The following is a 19388-nucleotide window of genomic DNA, read 5'->3' on the forward strand; positions in this document are numbered from 1 at the left end:
GCCTCCTCCACTCCCTCCTCCACCCTCCACCAGCTCCAGCCCTCTGACTCCTCCACTCCCTCTTCCACCCTCCACCAGCTCCATGGCTCAGTCTCCCCCACTCCCTCCTCCACCCTCCACCAGCTCCACGGCTCAGCCTCCTCCACTCCCTCCTCCACCCTCAACCAGCTCCACGGCTCAGCCTCCTCCACTCCCTCTTCCACCCTCCACCAGCTCCATGGCTCAGCCTCCCCTACTCCCTCCTCCACCCTCAACCAGCTCCACGGCTCAGTCTCCTCCACTCCCTCCTCCACCCTCCACCAGCTCCAGGGCTAAGCCTCCTTCACTCCCTCCACCAGCTCCAGGGCTCAGCCTCCTCCACTCCCTCCACCAGCTCCAGGGCTCAGCCTCCTCCACCCTCCACCAGCTCCAGAGCTCAGTCTCCTCCACTCCCTCCTCCACCCTCCACCAGCTCCATGGCTCAGCCTCCTCCACTCCCTCCCCCACCCTCCACCAGCTCCACGGCTCAGTCTCCTCCACTCCCTCCTCCACCCTCCACCAGCTCCAGCCCGCTGACTCCTCCACTCCCTCCTCCACCAGCTCCACAGCTCAGCCTCCTCCACTCCCTCCTCCACCCTCCACCAGCTCCAGAGCTCAGTCTCCACCACTCCCTCCTCCACCCTCCACCAGCTCCAGGGCTCAGTCTCCCCCACCCTCCACCAGCTCCAGGGCTCAGCCTCCTCCACCCTCCACCAGCTCGACGGCTCAGCCTCCCCCACTCCCTCCTCCACCCTCCACCAGCTCCAGGGCTCAGCCTCCTCCACCCTCCACCAGCTCCACGGCTCAGCCTCCCCCACTCCCTCCCCCACCCTCCACCATTTCCAGGGCTCAGTCTCCCCCACCCTCCACCAGCTCCAGGGCTCAGCCTCCTCCACCCTCCACCACCCTCCACCAGCTCCACGGCTCAGCCTCCTCCACTCCCTCTTCCACCCTCCACCAGCTCCACGGCTCAGCCTCCTCCACTCATTCCTCCACCCTCCACCAGCTCCAGCCCTCTGACTCCTCCACTCCCTCCTCCACCAGCTCCACGGCTCAGTCTCCTCCACTCCCTCCTCCACCCTCCACCAGCTCCACGGCTCAGCCTCCTCCACTCCCTCTTCCACCCTCCACCAGCTCCACGGCTCAGCCTCCTCCACTCCCTCCCCCACCCTCCACCAGCTCCACGGCTCAGTCTCCTCCACTCCCTCCTCCACTCTCCACCAGCTCCAGCCCTCTGACTCCACCCTCCACCAGCTCTATGGCTCAGCCTCCCCCACTCCCTCCTCCACCCTCCACCAGCCCCAGCCCTCTGACTCCTCCACTCCCTCCTCCACCAGCTCCACGGCTCAGCCTCCTCCACTCCCTCCACCAGCTCCACGGCTCAGTCTCCTCCACTCCCTCCTCCACTCTCCACCAGCTCCAGCCCTCTGACTCCACCCTCCACCAGCTCCATGGCTCAGCCTCCTCCACTCCCTCCTCCACCCTCCACCAGCTCCACGGCTCAGCCTCCTCCACTCCCTCTTCCACCCTCCACCAGCTCCATGGCTCAGCCTCCTCCACTCCCTCCACCAGCTCCACGGCTCAGTCTCCTCCACTCCCTCCTCCACCCTCCACCAGCTCCAGCCCTCTGACTCCTCCACTCCCTCCTCCACCAGCTCCACGGCTCAGCCTCCTCCTCTCCCTCTTCAACCCTCCACGATCTCCACGGCTCAGCCTCCTCCACTCCCTCCTCCACCCTCCACCAGCTCCAGCCCTCTGACTCCTCCACTCCCTCTTCCACCCTCCACCAGCTCCATGGCTCAGTCTCCCCCACTCCCTCCTCCACCCTCCACCAGCTCCACGGCTCAGCCTCCTCCACTCCCTCCTCCACCCTCAACCAGCTCCACGGCTCAGCCTCCTCCACTCCCTCTTCCACCCTCCACCAGCTCCATGGCTCAGCCTCCCCTACTCCCTCCTCCACCCTCAACCAGCTCCACGGCTCAGTCTCCTCCACTCCCTCCTCCACCCTCCACCAGCTCCAGGGCTAAGCCTCCTTCACTCCCTCCACCAGCTCCAGGGCTCAGCCTCCTCCACTCCCTCCACCAGCTCCAGGGCTCAGCCTCCTCCACCCTCCACCAGCTCCAGAGCTCAGTCTCCTCCACTCCCTCCTCCACCCTCCACCAGCTCCATGGCTCAGCCTCCTCCACTCCCTCCCCCACCCTCCACCAGCTCCACGGCTCAGTCTCCTCCACTCCCTCCTCCACCCTCCACCAGCTCCAGCCCGCTGACTCCTCCACTCCCTCCTCCACCAGCTCCACAGCTCAGCCTCCTCCACTCCCTCCCCCACCCTCCACCAGCTCCATGGCTCAGTCTCCTCCACTCCCTCCTCCACCCTCCACCAGCTCCAGCCCTCTGTCTCCTCCACTCCCTCCTCCACCCTCCACCAGCTCCAGCCCTCTGACTCCTCCACTCCCTCCTCCACCAGCTCCACAGCTCAGCCTCCTCCACTCCCTCCCCCACCCTCCACCAGCTCCATGGCTCAGTCTCCTCCACTCCCTCCTCCACCCTCCACCAGCTCCAGCCCTCTGTCTCCTCCACTCCCTCCTCCACCCTCCACCAGCTCCACGGCTCAGCCTCCTCCACTCCCTCCTCCACCCTCCACCAGCTCCAGGGCTCAGTCTCCTCCACTCCCTCTTCCACCCTCCACCAGCTCCATGGCTCAGTCTCCCCCACTCCCTACTCCACCCTCCACCAGCTCCACGGCTCAGCCTCCTCCACTCCCTCCTCCACCCTCAACCAGCTCCACGGCTCAGTCTCCTCCACTCCCTCCTCCACCCTCCACCAGCTCCACGGCTCAGTCTCCTCCACTCCCTCCTCCACCAGCTCCAGCCCTCTGTCTCCTCCACTCCCTCCTCCACCAGCTCCACGGCTCAGCCTCCTCCACTCCCTCCTCCACCCTCCACCAGCTCCAGGGCTCAGTCTCCTCCACTCCCTCCCCCACCCTCCACCAGCTCCACGGCTCAGCCTCCCCCACCCTCCACCAGCTCCAGAGAGCCTCCTCCACTCCCTCCTCCACCCTCCACCAGCTCCACGGCTCAGTCTCCTCCACTCCCTCCTCCACCCTCCACCAGCTCCAGAGCTCAGTCTCCTCCACTCCCTCCTCCACCCTCCACCAGCTCCAGGGCTCAGCCTCCTCCACTCCCTCCACCAGCTCCAGGGCTCAGTCTCCTCCACTCCCTCCTCCACCCTCCACCAGCTCCAGCCCTCTGACTCCTCCACTCCCTCCTCCACCCTCCACCAGCTCCAGGGCTCAGTCTCCTCCACTCCCTCCTCCACCAGCTCCAGAGCTCAGTCTCCTCCACTCCCTCCTCCACCCTCCACCAGCTCCAGGGCTCAGTCTCCCCCACCCTCCACCAGCTCCAGGGCTCAGCCTCCTCCACCAGCTCCACCGCTCAGCCTCCCCCACTCCCTCCTCCACCCTCCACCAGCTCCAGGGCTCAGCCTCCTTCCTCCACCCTCCACCAGCTCCACGGCTCAGCCTCCCCCACTCCCTCCCCCACCCTCCACCAGCTCCAGGGCTCAGTCTCCCCCACCCTCCACCAGCTCCAGGGCTCAGCCTCCTCCACCCTCCACCAGCTCCACGGCTCAGCCTCCCCCACTCCCTCCTCCACCCTCCACCAGCTCCACGGCTCAGCCTCCTCCACTCCCTCCCCCACCCTCCACCAGCTCCAGGGCTCAGCCTCCTCCACTCCCTCCTCCACCCTCCACCAGCTCCACGGCTCAGTCTCCCCCACTCCCTCCCCCACCCTCCACCAGCTCCACGGCTCAGTCTCCTCCACTCCCTCCTCCACCCTCCACCAGCTCCAGCCCTCTGACTCCTCCACCAGCTCCACGGCTCAGCCTCCCCCACTCCCTCCTCCACCCTCCACCAGCTCCAGAGCTCTGTCTCCTCCACTCCCTCCTCCACCCTCCACCAGCTCCAGAGCTCAGTCTCCTCCACTCCCTCCCCCACCCTCCACCAGCTCCAGCCCTCTGACTCCTCCACCAGCTCCACGGCTCAGCCTCCCCCACTCCCTCCTCCACCCTCCACCAGCTCCAGAGCTCAGCCTCCTCCACTCCCTCCCCCACCCTCCACCAGCTCCACGGCTCAGCCTCCCCCACTCCCTCCCCCACCCTCCACCAGCTCCAGCCCTCTGACTCCTCCACCAGCTCCACAGCTCAGCCTCCCCCACTCCCTCCTCCACCCTCCACCAGCTCCACGGCTCAGTCTCCTCCACTCCCTCCTCCACCCTCCACCAGCTGCAGCCCTCTGACTCCACCAGCTCCAGAGCTCAGTCTCCTCCACTCCCTCCTCCACCCTCCACCAGCTCCAGAGCTCAGCCTCCTCCACTCCCTCCTCCACCAGCTCCACGGCTCAGTCTCCTCCACTCCCTCCCCCACCCTCCACCAGCTCCAGAGCTCTGTCTCCTACACTCACCAGCATATAGAAAGTGCTGGAGGAACTCAGCAGGCCGGGCAGTATGTATGGAAAAGAGTACAGTTGCCATTTCTGGTGGAAATTCTTCATTAGGACTGGGAAAAAAAAGATAAGGAGTCAGAGTGGGGGAAGGGAGGAATAACCACAAGGTGATAGGTGAAACCGTGAGTGGGGGGTGGGGGGTGAAATAAGGAGCTGGGAAGGTGGTACCAGGCTGGAGAAAAGGGAATCTATTAGGAGAGGACAAAAAGCCATGGAAGAAAGAAGTGGGGGAGCACCAGAGTAAGGTGATATGCAAGTAAGGAGATAAGGTGACAGAGGGATGGGGAATGGTGAAGGGGAGGGGCGTTACTGGAAGTTCGAAAAATCGATGTTCATGCCATTCAGTTGGAGGCTACTCAGACAGAATACAAGGTGTTGCTCCTCCAGCCTGAGTGTGGCCTCATCACGGCAGTAAAGGAGGCCATGGATTGACATGTTGGAATAGGATTGGGAAGTGGAATTAAAATGGGTGGCCATTGGGAGATCCCAGTTTTTCTGGCAGAAGAATCTTTGGTGCTCAGCAAAACAGTCTACACTGGGTCTCACTAGTATACACACCAGGAGCACCAGATACAGTGGATGACCCTAACAGACTCACAAGTGAAGTGTCACCTCACCTGGAGGGACTGTTTGGTGACTCACCACTAGCTCCAGGGCTCTGCCTCCTCCACTCTCTGCCCAGCCACTCACTAAAACAAATGATAAACTGGTTTCATTTCATTTCTTGCAGGAAGACTGAACCGGGGCTTAGGGGAAGGAACTGACAGGCGTTATCACAATGACCAGCAAGCACTATGTGGATCAAATGGGGAACTGAGGCTGTTATCTGCAGAGACAGAAGTGTTTAAAGACCAGGAGAAGGAGCTCTGGATGGGTTGTCTATAATCTTCCAAAGTCACAAAGGGAAAAAAGAGGAAGTAAATATGTGTGTGGCATTAACAGGAATGCATCTTTGAAGATAAAGATGAGCTTTATTTGTCACATGTACATTGAAACAGTGAAATGCATCATTTGTATCAACGACCAACACGGTGTGAGAAAGGGGAGGGGCAGCCCACAAGTATCGCCAAGCTATTGGACCAACATAGCATGCCCACAGCTCACTAACCCTAAGCAGTACATCTTCAGAATGCGCGAGGAAACCGGCACGGTCACAGGAGAACATACAAACTCTTTACAGACTGCGTTAGGCATTAAACATCTGTGGAGGCAGAGGGATAGTCAATGTTTCGGCTTGAAACCCTACTTCAGCAGATGTTGCCTTTTGTTCTGGGGTTGGGCTGAATATCAAGACAGGCGCTAAACCAGAAATCCACAGAGGGAGTGTGCAGACTCTAGATGAACAGTGGAGGTCTGGGATTGAACTTTGGAGCTGATTAACATTGTTGGATAATTTTTTGCATACCAGGTGAATTTGGGTTATGCGGAAAAGTTAGGTAGGTGGAGCTGATCTTACTGATCTTGCTGAATGGTAGAGCAGTCTCTTCAGGCCCAATGACTGGATTTAGTGTTATGTAATGAACAGGATTTGATAAGCAATCTTGAAGTAAAGGAGCCATTAGGAGGTAGTGATCATAATATGATGTTTTTATCTGCAATTTGAGAAGGATAAGGGCAGCTCGGAGGTGTCAGTGTTGCAGTTGAACAGGGGAAACTATGGAGCCATGAGGGAGGAGCTGGCCAAAGTTGACTGGACGGATATCCTAGCAGAAAAGACAGTGGAACAGCAATGGCAGGTATTCTTGGGAATAATGCACAAGGTGCAAAATCAGTTCATCCCCGGAGAAGGAAGGATTCAAAGGGGGGAAAGGGGCCACAGTGGTTGACAAAGGAAGTCAGAGATTGCATAGCATTTTAAAAAAAGAAGTATGACAGAGCTAAGGTGAGTGGGAGGACAGATGATTGGGAAGTTTTTAAGGAACAACAACTTAACTAAAAAGGCAATACGGGGATAAAAAATGAGGTACAAATGCAAGCTAGCCAGGAATATAAAGGAGGATAGCAAAAGCTTTTTTAGGTATGTGAAGAGAAAGAAGATAGTTAAGAACAATGTTGGGCCCTTGAAGAATGAATTGGGTGAAATTGTTATGGGAAACAGAGAAATGGCAGAAGAATTTAATAAGTACTTTAGATCTGTCTTCACTAAGGAAGACACAAGCAATCTTGGATCAGCCATGATCTTGTTGAGTGGCGGAGCAGGCTTGAGGGGCCGATTGGCCTACTCCTGCTCCTATCTCTTATGTTCTTATGTTCTCCCAGATGTATGGATGGGCCATGGACATAGGGTAACAGAGGAAATTAAACAAATTGACATTAGGAAGGAAACGGTGATGAGTAGACTGATGGGACTGAAGGCTGACAAATCCCCAGGTCCAGATGGTCTGCATCCTAGGGTACTAAAGGAGGTGGCCCTGGAAATTGCGGATGCATTGGTAATCATTTTCCGATGTTCCTTAGATTCAGGATCAGTTCCTGAGGATTGGAGAATGGCTAATGTTATCCCACTTTTTAAGAAAGGAGGGAGGGAGAAAACAGAGAACTATCGACCTGTCAGCCTGACATCGGTGGTGGGGAAGATGCTAGAGTCCATTATTAAAGATTAAATAGTGGCATATCTAGAAAACAGTGATAGGATTGAGCCGAGCCAGCGTGGATTTACCAAGGGTAAATCATGCTTGACTAGTCTGTTGGAGTTTTTCGAGGATATAACCAGGAAGTTAGATGGGGGAGATCCAGTGGATGTAGTGTACCTCAATTTTCAGAAGGCATTTGATAAGGTCCCACATAGGAGATTGGTGGGTAAAATCAAAGCTCATGGCATTGGGGGGAAGACATTGACATGGATAGAAAACTGGTTGGCAGATAGAAAGCAAAGGGTAGCGGTGAATGGGTGTTTCTCAGAATGGCAGGTGGTGACTAGTGGGGTGCCACAGGGCTCGGTATTGGGACCACAGCTGTTTACGATTTACGTCAACGATTTAGATGAAGGCATAGAAAATAACATCAGCAAATTTGCTGATGATACTAAGCTGGGTGGCAGTGTGACATGTGATGAGGATGTTAGGAGAATTCAGGGTGACTTGGATAGGCTGGGTGAGTTGGCAGATGACGTTTAATGGGAATAAGTGTGAGGTTATCCACTTTGGGAGTAAGAACAGGAAGGCAGACTATTATCTGAATGGTGTAGAGTTAGGTAAGGGAGAAATACAAAGATATCTAGGAGTCCTTGTTCATCAGTCACTGAAGGTGAATGAGCAAGTGCAGCAGGCAGTGAAGAAGGCTAATGGAATGTTGGCCTTTATTACAAAGGGAATTGAGTACAAGAGCAAGGAAATCCTCTTGCATTTGTACGGAACCCTGGTGAGACCACACCTGGAGTATTTTGTACAGTTTTGGTCTCCAGGGTTAAGGAAGGACATCCTGGCTGTAGAGGAAGTGCAGCGTAGATTCACAAGGTTAATTCCTGGGATGTCTGGACTGTCTTACGCAGAGAGGTTAGAGAGACTGGGCTTGTACACGCTGGAATTAAGGAGATTGAGAGGGGATCTGATTGAAACATATAAGATTATTAAGGGATTGGACAAGATAGAGGCAGGAAATATGTTCCAGATTCTGGGAGAGTCCAGTACCAGAGGGCATGGTTTGAGAATAAGGGGTAGGTCATTTAGGACAGAGTTAAGGAAAAACTTCTTCTCCCAGAGAGTTGTGGGGGTCTGGAATGCACTGCCTCAGAAGGTAGTGGAGGCCAATTCTCTGGATGCTTTCAAGAAGGAGCTAGATAGGTATCTTATGGATAGGGGAATCAAGGGATATGGGGACAAGGCAGGAACCGGGTATTGATAGTAATTGATCAGCCATGATCTCAAAATGGCGGTGCAGGCTCAAAGGGCCGAATGGTCTACTTCTGCACCTATTGTCTATTGACCGACTCCTGCTCCTATTTCTTATGTTCAAAATACCCAAGTTACAAATCAATCTGAGGGAGATGACAAAAGCTGCAGATTACAATGCCAATGTACAAAGAGGAACAAGTCCTCTTGGCCAACATGAGGATAGCAGTCTGCACCACATCCTCTGCTCAGCCAGGTCGCTGCTAGGGCTCGAGAGGCTATGGAGTGGGCCTGCTGAAGCTGGGTCATTGCTGGGGATAGAGAGAGCCTGGAGAAGGCCTGGTAAAGCTGGGTCGCTGATCGTGATAGAGAGCCTGGAGTGGGCCTGGTAAAGCTGGGTCGCTGATCGTGATAGAGAGCCTGGAGTGGGCCTGGTAAAGCTGGGTCACTGCTGGGACTAGAGAGACTATGAAGTGGGCCTGATGAAGCTGGGTCATTGCTTGGGATAGAGAGCCTGGAGTGGGCCTGGTAAAGCTGGGTCGCTGATCGTGATAGAGAGCCTGGAGTGGGCCTGATGAAGCTGGGTCATTGCTTGGGATAGAGAGCCTGGAGTGGGCCTGGTAAAGTGTGTTCTCATTTTCCTGAGTCACCAGAGGTCAGTGCAAGCCACAACTGCTGCAAATCAGTTTTAATGCAACATCTTGCATACCACTGAAACCGTTCAGTCCCTCGTCCTGTTCCAGTGTTAAACAAGGTCATTTCTGGGCCCTCTATCCCAAAATCAGAGTCAATGAAAAATATATTCTCTAAGTACCTTGAGATTCATTTTCTTGCAGACATTTAAAGGGCATAAAAGAAATACTATATAATTCATGAAATACTGTACATTTCATAGATAAACAACCGAAGTGCAAGAGAAGACAAACTGCAAATAATATTGAGAACATGAGTTGTCGAGTCCTACAATAGTGAGTCTGTAGGTTGTTGAATCAGTTCAGAGTTGTGGTGAGTGAAGTTATCCACGCTAGTTCAAGAGCCTGATCATTACAGGGTGCTAACTGTTCCTGAAACTGGAAATGCTGCTTTCTTGCACTAACCCCATATCTGCCAGTTCCCCTCAACGCTCAAGAAGCTACAGAACAGTGACATCTTAGAGAATTCCAAAGAATCACCTCACTCTGGGCAAAGACATTACTTTCAGTCCTGTTAAAACTGTGAACCCTGATTCCACAAAACTTGGGAGCAGAATTAAGCCATTCAGCCCATTGAGTCTGCTCCACCATTCCATTATTGCTGATCAAGGATCCCACTCAACCCCATACACCTGACTTCTCACCATATCCTTTGATGCCTAACCGACCAGGAATTGATCAACTTCCACCTTCAGTATAGCTACAGACTTGGTCTCGACCACAGTCTGTGGCATAGCATTCCACAGATTTACTACTCTCTGGCTAAAAAAAATTGTCCTTCCCTCTGTTCTAAAAGGTTGCTCCTCAATTTTGAGACTGTGCCCTCTAGTTCTGGATACCCCCACCATAGGAAACATCCTCTCCACATCCACTCTATCTGTGCCCTCTAGTTCTGGATACCCCCACCATAGGAAACATCCTCTCCACATCCACCCTATCTAGTCCTTTCAACATTTGGCCAGTTTCAATGAGATCCTCTTGCATTCTTCTAAATTCCAATGAGTACAGGACCATAGCTGCCAAACGCTCTTCATATGTTAACCCCTTCATTCCCAGAATCATCTCGTGAACCTCCTCTGGACCCTCTCCAATGATAACACATCCTTTCTGAGATATGGGGTCCAAAACTGTTGACAGCACTCAAAGTGCGGCCTGATCAGTGTTTTATAGAGTCTCAGCATTATCTCTTTGTTTTTAATTCTATGCCCTTGAAATAAATGCCAACATTTCATTTGCCTTTATTACCATAGACTCAAACCTGTAAATTAACCTTCTGGGAGTCTTGCACGATGATTCCTAAATCCCTCTGCAACTCTGATGTTTGAACCTTCTCCCCATTTAGATAATAGTCTGCACTATTGTTCATTTTACTAAAATGCATTATCATATATTTCCCAACACTGTATTCCATCTGCCACTTTTTTGCCCATTCTTTCAATTTGTCTAAGTCCTGCTGCAATTGTTTCCTCAGCATTACTTACCCCTCCACCTTTCTTCATATCATCCGCAAACTTTGCCACAGAGCCAACAATTCCATTATCTAAATCACTGGCAAACAGTGTGAAAAGTAGCGGTTCCATACTGACCGCTGAGGAATACCACTAGTCACTGGCAGCCAACCAGAAAAGCCCCCCCTTTATTCCCACTCACTGCCTTTTCCCTGTCAGCAATTCACTATCCATGCCAGTATCTTTCCTGTAACACCATAGGGTTTTACCTTGTTAAGCAGCCTCATGTGGCACCTTATCAAATGCCTTCCACTGCCTCTCTTTTGTCCACCTTGCTTGTTACTTCCTTGAAGAACTCTAACAAATTTGTCAGGCAAGATTTTCTTTCACAAATTTCCCTTCGCTGACTTTGACTTATTTTATCATTAGTCTCTAAGTAGCCCAAAAAAAAACCTCATCCTTAATAATGGACTTCAACACTTTCCCAACTACTGAGGTTAGGCTAACTGGCCTATAATTTCCTTTCTTTTGCCTTCCTCACTTCTTAAAGAATGGAGTAACATTTGCAAGCTTTCAGTCCTCCAGGACCATGCCAGAATCAAGTGATTCATGACCAATTGTTCCTAGCACTCCAGCCAAGGAAATCATCAGCTTCATCCGTCCTGTTAACTCTTTAATGAGATACCATGGTCAATGGTTTGGCCAGAGACGGTGAATCCACCCCAAGGTCAGCAGGTCCCAGGATTGGAGCTCCATGCAAACAAGAGGCACAAGGGCTGGGGGACCCAAGTTGGTGAATCCCAAGGTCAAGGTCCATGAGAGTCCAGAGGTTGAGGCTTGGAGGTTATTGTTCTGTGATGGGCGAGTCCTGGTGTCAATACCCAGAGACTGGCAAAGTCTGGCCCAGAGAATGAAGCATGAAAGTTGCTGGGTCACCACCAGATCGGCAAGTCCCATGGTCAGAGGTCTGTGTGAGCAGGAGACACAAGGGCTAAGGATGAAGACATAGTCAATGACTAAGGTTGTAGGCCTGGTAGAGAAGGCATGGTAATCTCCCAGGTTGGTGAGTCCAGTGGTGAAAGGTCAAAGCCCCTGGAACAGCATTTCCAAATGCCAAAGTCCGGGCAGCCCAGAGATGCCATGTACTGGGTCTGTGTGTGTGAATGGGTGGGTGGAAAGGGGCTTGCCCTCCCCTCTTCTTCTATTTCCCATTCTGGCCTCTTATTTCTTCTTATCTGCCTATCACTTCCCCCTAGGTCCCCTCCTCCTTCCCTTTCTCCTATGATCCACTTTCCTCTACAATCAGATTCCTTCCTCTCCAGCCCTTTACCTTTCCCACCCACCTGGCTTTGCCTGTCACCTTCTGGCTGTCCTCCTCCCCCTTCTCCCAGCACTTTCACTCAGGTGCCTTCCCCTTCCTTTCCAGTCCTGATGAAGGGTCTCCGCCTGAAACGTCAACTATTAATATCCCTCCATAGATGCTGCCTGACGTGCTGAGTTCCTCCGGTATTATATGTGCTTTGCTCTGCTGTTGTTTTGTTTTGTTACTGCTTGTGTTGTTCTGTTGAGTATGGTGGGTGTGATATGTTGGTGCCAGAGTGTGTAGTGACACATGGAGGCTGACCCAGTGCATTGTATTGGTTGTTCATACATTTCACTGTATGTTTCAATGTAGATGTGCTTAGTAAATGAATGAACTGAATCTAAATCGGAATCTGAGATCACGTCTCAATCCTCTGAGCTACAGATAGTCCATATCCCGTCTGCTTAACCTCTCCCTGTTCAAAACAAAATCTGCCATCCAAGGAACTAGACCAGTAGAGGAACAGAGAGAACTTGGGATTTATGTTTATAGATCCTTCAAAGTGCCGCACAAAATGATAGGGAGGTTAAGAAGGTAAGTGGTTTATCCACTTTCAGTAGTCAGGGGATTGAGTTCAAGAACCGTGAGGTAATGTTGTAGCTCTATAAAACCCTGGTTAGACCACATTTTGGAGTATTCTGTTCAGTTCTGGTCCCTTCACTATAGGAAGGATGCGGAGCATTAGAACTGATACCATAAGACTATAGGAGATAGGAGCAGAATTAAGCTATTCAGCCCATCGAGTCTGCTCCATGGTTTCATCATGGCTGATCCATTTTCCGTCTCAACTCCATTCTCCTACCTTCTCACCTTAATCTTTCACACACTGACTTATCAAGAATCTGACAACCTCTGTCTTAAATACACCCAAGGATCTGGTCTGCACAGCTGCCTGTGGCAACGAATTACACAGATTTACTACCCTCTAGCTAAAAAAATTCCTCCTTATCTCCATTCTAAATGGACATCGCTCTATTCTGAGTCTCTGCCCTCTGGTCCTAGGCTCCCCATTATAGAAAACATCCTCTCTACCTCCACTGTATCTAAGCCAGTGGTCCCCAACCACCAGGCCGCGGACCACCAAATCATATCGTTTTCCTCACGGCCTGGTGGTTGGGGACTACTGATCTAGGCCTTTCAACTGCTAGATGTTTCAATGAGATTTCCCCTCATTCTATCAAATTTTAATGAGTACAGGCCCAGAGCCATCAAACGCTCCTCATACAATAACCCTGTCATTTCCAGAAGCATTCCTGTGAACCTCCTTTGAACCTTCTCCAATGTTAGCATATCCTTTCTTGGATAAGGTGCCAAAAACTGCTCACAATATTCCAAGAGCAGCTTCACCAGTGCCTTATGAAGCCTCACATTATATCCTTGCTTTTATATTCTAGTCCTCTTGAAATGAATGCTAACATAACATTTGCCTTCCTCACCACAGACTCAACCCGCATGTTAACCTTTAAGGAAGCCTGCACAAGATCTCCCAAGTCCCTTTGCACCTCAGATTTTTAAATTATCTCTCCATTTAGAAAAAAATAATACCGGTATATGCTTTTATTTCTTCTGCCAAAGTGCACGACCATACATGTCCCAACACTAAAAAGTCAGTGCTCACTTAGAATCACTGTTGTTACAGACTACAATCCAAGCCAGAAATCTTGGTGTTGTGATGGACTACCACTTAAATTTTAACTGCCACATTAAGACAATTACAAAGCCAGCCTACTGCCATCTTAAAAGTACAGTGAGAGTTAAAGGGCTTTGTCTCAGCAAGTTCTAGAAAAACTCATTCGTGCACTTATTTTTAGTAGGCTTGACTACTGTAGTGACATTTTCACAGGTCTCTGTTAAATAAAATCCCTCAGACAGCTGCAGCTCATTCATAACACTGCCTCTAGAGTCCTCACTAAGACCAAAAAAGCAGAACATACAGTGGCATGCAAAAGTTTGGACACCCCTGGTCAAAATTTCTGTTACTGTGAATAGTTAAGTGAGTAGAAGATGAACTGATCTCCAAAAGTCATAAAGTTAAAGATGAAACATTCTTTTCAACATTTTAAGCAAGATTAGTGTATTATTTTTGTTTTGTACAATTTTAGAGTGAAAAAAAGGAAAGGAGTTCCATGCAAAAGTTTGGGCACCCCAAGAGATTTGATCTCTCAGATAACCTTTACCAAGGTCTCAGACCTTAATTAGTTTGTTAGGGCTGTGGCTTGTTCACAGTCATCGTTAGGAAAGGCCAGGTAATGCAAATTTCAAAGCTTTATAAGTACCCTGACTCCTCGAACCTTGTCCCAACACTCAGCAGCCATGGGCTCCTCTAAGTAGCTGCCTAGCACTCTGAAAATTAAAATAAATGATGCCCACAAAGCAGGAGAAGGCTATAAGAAGATAGCAAAGCATTTTCAGGTAGCCGTTTCCTCAGTTCGTAATGTAATTAAGAAATGGCAGTTAACAGGGACAGTGGGGGTCAAGTTGAGATCTGGAAGACCAAGAAAACTTTCTGAGAGAACTGTTCGTAGGATTGCTAGAAAGGCAAATCAAAACCCCCGTTTGACTGCAAAAGACCAGGAAGATTTAGCAGACTCTGGAGTGGTGGTGCACTTTTCTACTGTGCAGCGACACCTGCACAAACATGACCTTCATGGAAGAGTCATCAGAAGAAAACCTTTCCTGCATCCTCACCACAAAATTCAGTATCAGAAGTTTGCAAAGGAACATTTAAACAAGCCTAATGCATTTTGGAAACAAGTCCTGTGGACTGATGAAGTTAAAATAGAACTTTTTGGCTGCAATGAATAAAGGTATGTTTGGAGAAAAAAGGGTGCAGAATTTCATGAAAAGAACACCTCTCCAACTGTTGAGCATGGGGGTGGATCAATCATGCTTTGGGCTTGTGTTGCAGCCAGTGGCACGGGGAACATTTCACTGGTAGTGGGAAGAATTAATTCAATTAAATACCAGCAAATTCTGGAAGCAAACATCACACCGTCTGTAAAAAAAAAAGCGGAAGAAGAAAACAAGATGGCTTCTACAACAGGATAATGATCCTAAACACACCTCAAAATCCACAATGGTCTACTTCAAGAGGCGCAAGCTAAAGGTTTTGCCATGGCCCTCACAGTCCCCTGACCTAAACATCACTGAAAATCTGTGGATAGACCTCAAAAGAGCAGTGCATGCAAGATGGTCCAAGAACCTCACAGAACTAGAAGCTTTTTGCAAGGAAGAATGGGCGAAAATCCCCCAAACAAGAATTGAAAGACTCTTAGCTGGCTACAGAAAGTGTTTACAAGCTGTGATACTCTCCAAAGGGGGTGTTTCTAAGTACTGACCACACAGGGTGCCCAAACTTTTGCTTTGGGCCCTTTACCTTTTTTGTTATTTTGAAACTAAAAGATGGAAATAATAAAGTAATCTTGCTTAAATATTAAAGAAATGTGTCATCTTTATCTTTATGCCTTTTGGAAATCAGGTCATCTTTTACTCACTTAGCTATTTTGACTAGGGGTGCCCAAACCCAAACCAAAACTGTATCACTCCAGTTTTCAGATCCCTACACTGGCTTCCTGTCCGTCAGAGGATTGACTTTAAAATTTTACTACTGGTTTATAAAGAACTGAATGGTCTAGCGCCAAAATATATCTCCGATGTTCTGCTGCATTGTGAAGCTTCCCAAACTCTCAGGTAGTCTGGAACAGATCTGCTCTCCATCCTGTGGATCAAAACTAAACATGGTGAAGCAGCTTTTAGTTACTCTGCTCCACATATCTGGAATAACCTTCATGAGGATCTGAAGTCTGCCTCAACTTTAAGCTATTTTAAATCGAGGCTTAAAACTTTTCACTGTAGCTTTTAATTAGAATCTCCTGCACTGGAACTTCTATTTATCATATCTATTTTTGTGATTTTATACTCTTGTATGTTTTATGAAATTTGATGTTTGATTTTTATATCTTGTTATATGTAAAGCACATTGAGTTACCTTGTGTTTGAAAAGTGCTGTGCAAATAAACTTGCTTCCTTGCTCAATTCTAACTACCCCACCATTTCATCTGCAAACAGCCACAAAGCCATCAATTCCATCATCCAAGGAACTGACATATAATGTAAAAAGAAGCAGTCCCAACACAGAACCCTGTGGAACACCACTAGTCACTGGCAGCCAACCAGGAAAGGCTCCCTTTATTCCCACTCTTTGTCTCCTGCCAACCAGCCACTGCTTTATCCATGCTAGAATCTTTCCTGTAATACCATGGGCTCGTATCTTGTTAAGCAACCTTGTGTGGCATCTTGACAGGGGCTTTCTGAAAATCCAAGTATATAACAATAACCAATTCTCCTTTATCTATCCTGCTTGTTATTCCTTCTAAAAATTCCAACAGATTAGTCAGGCAAGATTCTTCCTTAAGGAAACCATGCTGTCTTGGGCCTATTTTATGTGCTGCGTCCAAGAACCCTGAAACCACATCCTTAACAATTAAGTCCAACATCTTCACAACCATTGAGGTCAGACTATCTGGACTATAATTGGTTTTCCTCTGTCTCTCTCCCTTTTTAAAGGACACAGTGATATTTTCAATTTTCCAGTCCTCTGGAACCATTCCAGAATCCAGTGATTTTTGAAAGATCAGTACTAATGCCTTCACAATATCTTTAGCTACCTCTTTCAGAACCCTGGAGTGTAGACCATCTGGTCCAGGTTACTTATCTACCTTTAGACTTTCAGTTTCCTAAGCACCTTCTGCCTAGTAATGGCAACTTCACACACTTTTTGACCCCTGACACTCTCGAACTTCCAGCATACTGCTATCATCTCCCACAGTGAAGACTGATGCAAAATACTTATTCAATTCATCTGCTCTTTCTATGTCCCCCATTAGTTCCTCTTCAGCATCACCTTCCAGCAATCTGATTTCTATCCTTGCTTCTCTTTTACACTTGATATATCTGAAGAAACTTTTTGTATCTTCTTAAATATTATTGGCTAGCTTACCTTCATGTTCCAACTTTTCCTTATTTATGACTCAGTTAGTTCCTTCTGTTGTTTTTTTTAATCATCCCAATATTCTAACTTGCCGATTACTTTTTGCTCTATTATATGCCCTCTCTTTGGGTTTCATGTTGGCTTTGACTTCTCCCGTCAGCCATGGTTGTGTCATCCTGCCTATACTTCTTCTCTGGGATGTATCTATCCTCTGCCTTCTGAATTGCTCCCAGAAACTGCAACCATTACTGGCCTGCCATCATCTTTGCTAGTGCTCCCTTCCAATCAATTTTGGCCAGTTGCTCTCTCATGCCTCTGTAATTCCCTTCACTCCACTGTAATACTGATACACCTGACTTTAGCTTCTCCTTCTCAGTCCAGAATAGCTGATCCTCTAATGGGTTCAACAATGAGCTGCTCTAAAAGCCATTTTGGAGGCACTTTACAAATTCCCCCTCTTGGGAACCAGCACCAAACAGATTTTCCCAATCAACCTGCATTTTGAAATCCCCCATGACCATTGCCATTTTGGCTTGCATTTTCTATCTCCCATTGTAATTTCTAGACCTTTACTAGTGTTTGGAGTTCTTTACAGTGGTGCTAGAAAGTTTGTGAACCTTATATGATTTTCTCTATTTCTGCATAAATATGACCTAAACTGATCAAATCTTCATGTAAGTTCTAAATCTAGATAAAGAGAATCCAATTAAATAAATAACACAAAAAATTATATTTGTTCATTTATTTATTGAGAAAAATTATCTAATATTACATATTGTATTTGTTGGAAAAAGTATGTGAAACTTTGCTTTCAGTAACTGGTGTGACTATCCCTTGTACAGCAATAACTTAAATCAAAGGTTTTCGGTAACTGTTGTTCAGTCCTGCACATCAGCTTGAAGGAATTTTAGACTATTCCTCCTTACAAAACTGATTCAACTCTGGGTGGGCTTCCTTACATGACTGCTTGCTTCAGGTCCTTTCTCATTATTTCTATAGGATTAAGGTCAGGACTTGACTTGGCCATTCCAAAACACACATTTTCTTCTTCTTAAACCATTCTGTTGACTTACTCTTGTCTTTCGGATCATTGTCTTGTTGCATTATCCAACTGTGTGGGTAGACTGTTACCCTGTGTGGGTTCTCTTTTTCTAGGTTTAGGATGTGTGAAAATCTGATCATATTTTAAGTCCTATTTACGCAGAAAAAGAGAAAGTTCCACAGGGCTCACTGACTTTCTAGCAGTACTGTATATACAGTGGCATGCAAAAGTTTGGGCACCCCAGTCAAAATTTCTGTTACTGTGAATAGCTAAGTGAGTAAAAGATGACCTGATTTCCAAAAGGCATTAAGTTAAAGATGACACATTTCTTTAATATTTTAAACAAGATTGCTTTTTTATTTTCATCTTTTACAGTTTCAAAATAACAAAAAAGGAAAATGGACCGAAGCAAAAGTTTGGACAACCTGCATGGTCAGTACTTGGAAACACCCCCTTTGGCAAGTATCACAGCTTGTTAACGCTTTTTGTAGCCAGCTAAGAGTCTTTCCATTCTTGTTTGGGGAATTTTCGCCCACTTTTCCTTGCAAAAGGCTTCTAGTTTTGTGAGATTCTTGGGCTGTCTTGCATGGACTGCTCTTTTGAGGTCTATCCACAGATTTTCGATGATGTTTAGGTTGGGGGACTGTGAGGGCCATGGCAAAACCTTCAGCTTGTGCCTCTGAGGTAGTCTATTGTGGATTTTGAGGTGTGTTTAGGATCATTATCCTGTTGTAGAGGTCATCCTGTTTCAATCTTCAGCTTTTTTACAGACGGTGTGATGTTTGCTTCCACAATTTGTTGGTATTTAATTGAATTAATTCTTCTCTCTACCAGTGAAATGTTCCCCGTGCCATTGGCTACAACACAAGCCCAAAGCATGATCGATCCACCCCCATGCTTAACAGTTGGAGAGGTGTTCTTGTGATGAAATTCTGCACCCTTTTTTCTCCAAACATAGCTTTGCTCATTGCAGCATCATTGCAGTCATGATCGAATGGCAGAGTAGATTCAATGCTTCTATGTCTTATGGTCTTGTATAGGAATTTATTTTCTGGGAGGACAGCAACCATTTGCTCTAGTGGAAGAATCCAAAGCAACTTTAACATTGGAGCTATGTCTTTTTAAGATTAAAATTGCAAAGCATTTTTTGCCTTCACAAGACAATATATTCTTGGGTTTGGATGGCACCAAAACCAAGTTCCCCTCCACCTTGGATAATCCCTCTTCTCCGCATTTCCATATGGGGAAAGAAACATGTACTACCATGCAGGAACATCAATTTCTCAAACTTCCGGTAATCCCCACCCCCTTCACCATTCCTCATCCCCTTTTCCCCCTCTCACCTTATCTCCTTGCCTGCCCGTTTGGCAGGACTGGAGAAAAAAAGCAGAGTATTCCTAATAATCTGTTTTTCTCCAGTCCTGCAAAGTTTTTCCAAACTGAGACATAACATTACTTGAGAAAACTATTCAATTAATGTAGGGGAAGAGATATCTTTCCATTTTAA

At 48.5% G+C, this 19388-nt stretch overlaps 1 long non-coding RNA gene across 2 annotated transcripts in view; it reads left to right on the forward strand.

Moving 5' to 3' along the window:
* LOC140731531 (uncharacterized) overlaps positions 1-19388 on the forward strand; it is an 86347-nt gene that overhangs the window by 21760 nt on the left and 45199 nt on the right. For both annotated transcript variants that reach the window (XR_012099860.1, XR_012099861.1), the window contains one exon: positions 18257-18339. This is a non-coding gene — a long non-coding RNA (uncharacterized lncRNA). The remainder of the gene's footprint in view (positions 1-18256; positions 18340-19388) is intronic.

The sequence above is a fragment of the Hemitrygon akajei genome, chromosome 8, assembly GCF_048418815.1.
Source record: "Hemitrygon akajei chromosome 8, sHemAka1.3, whole genome shotgun sequence".
In the NCBI taxonomy this organism is placed as follows: domain Eukaryota; kingdom Metazoa; phylum Chordata; class Chondrichthyes; order Myliobatiformes; family Dasyatidae; genus Hemitrygon; species Hemitrygon akajei.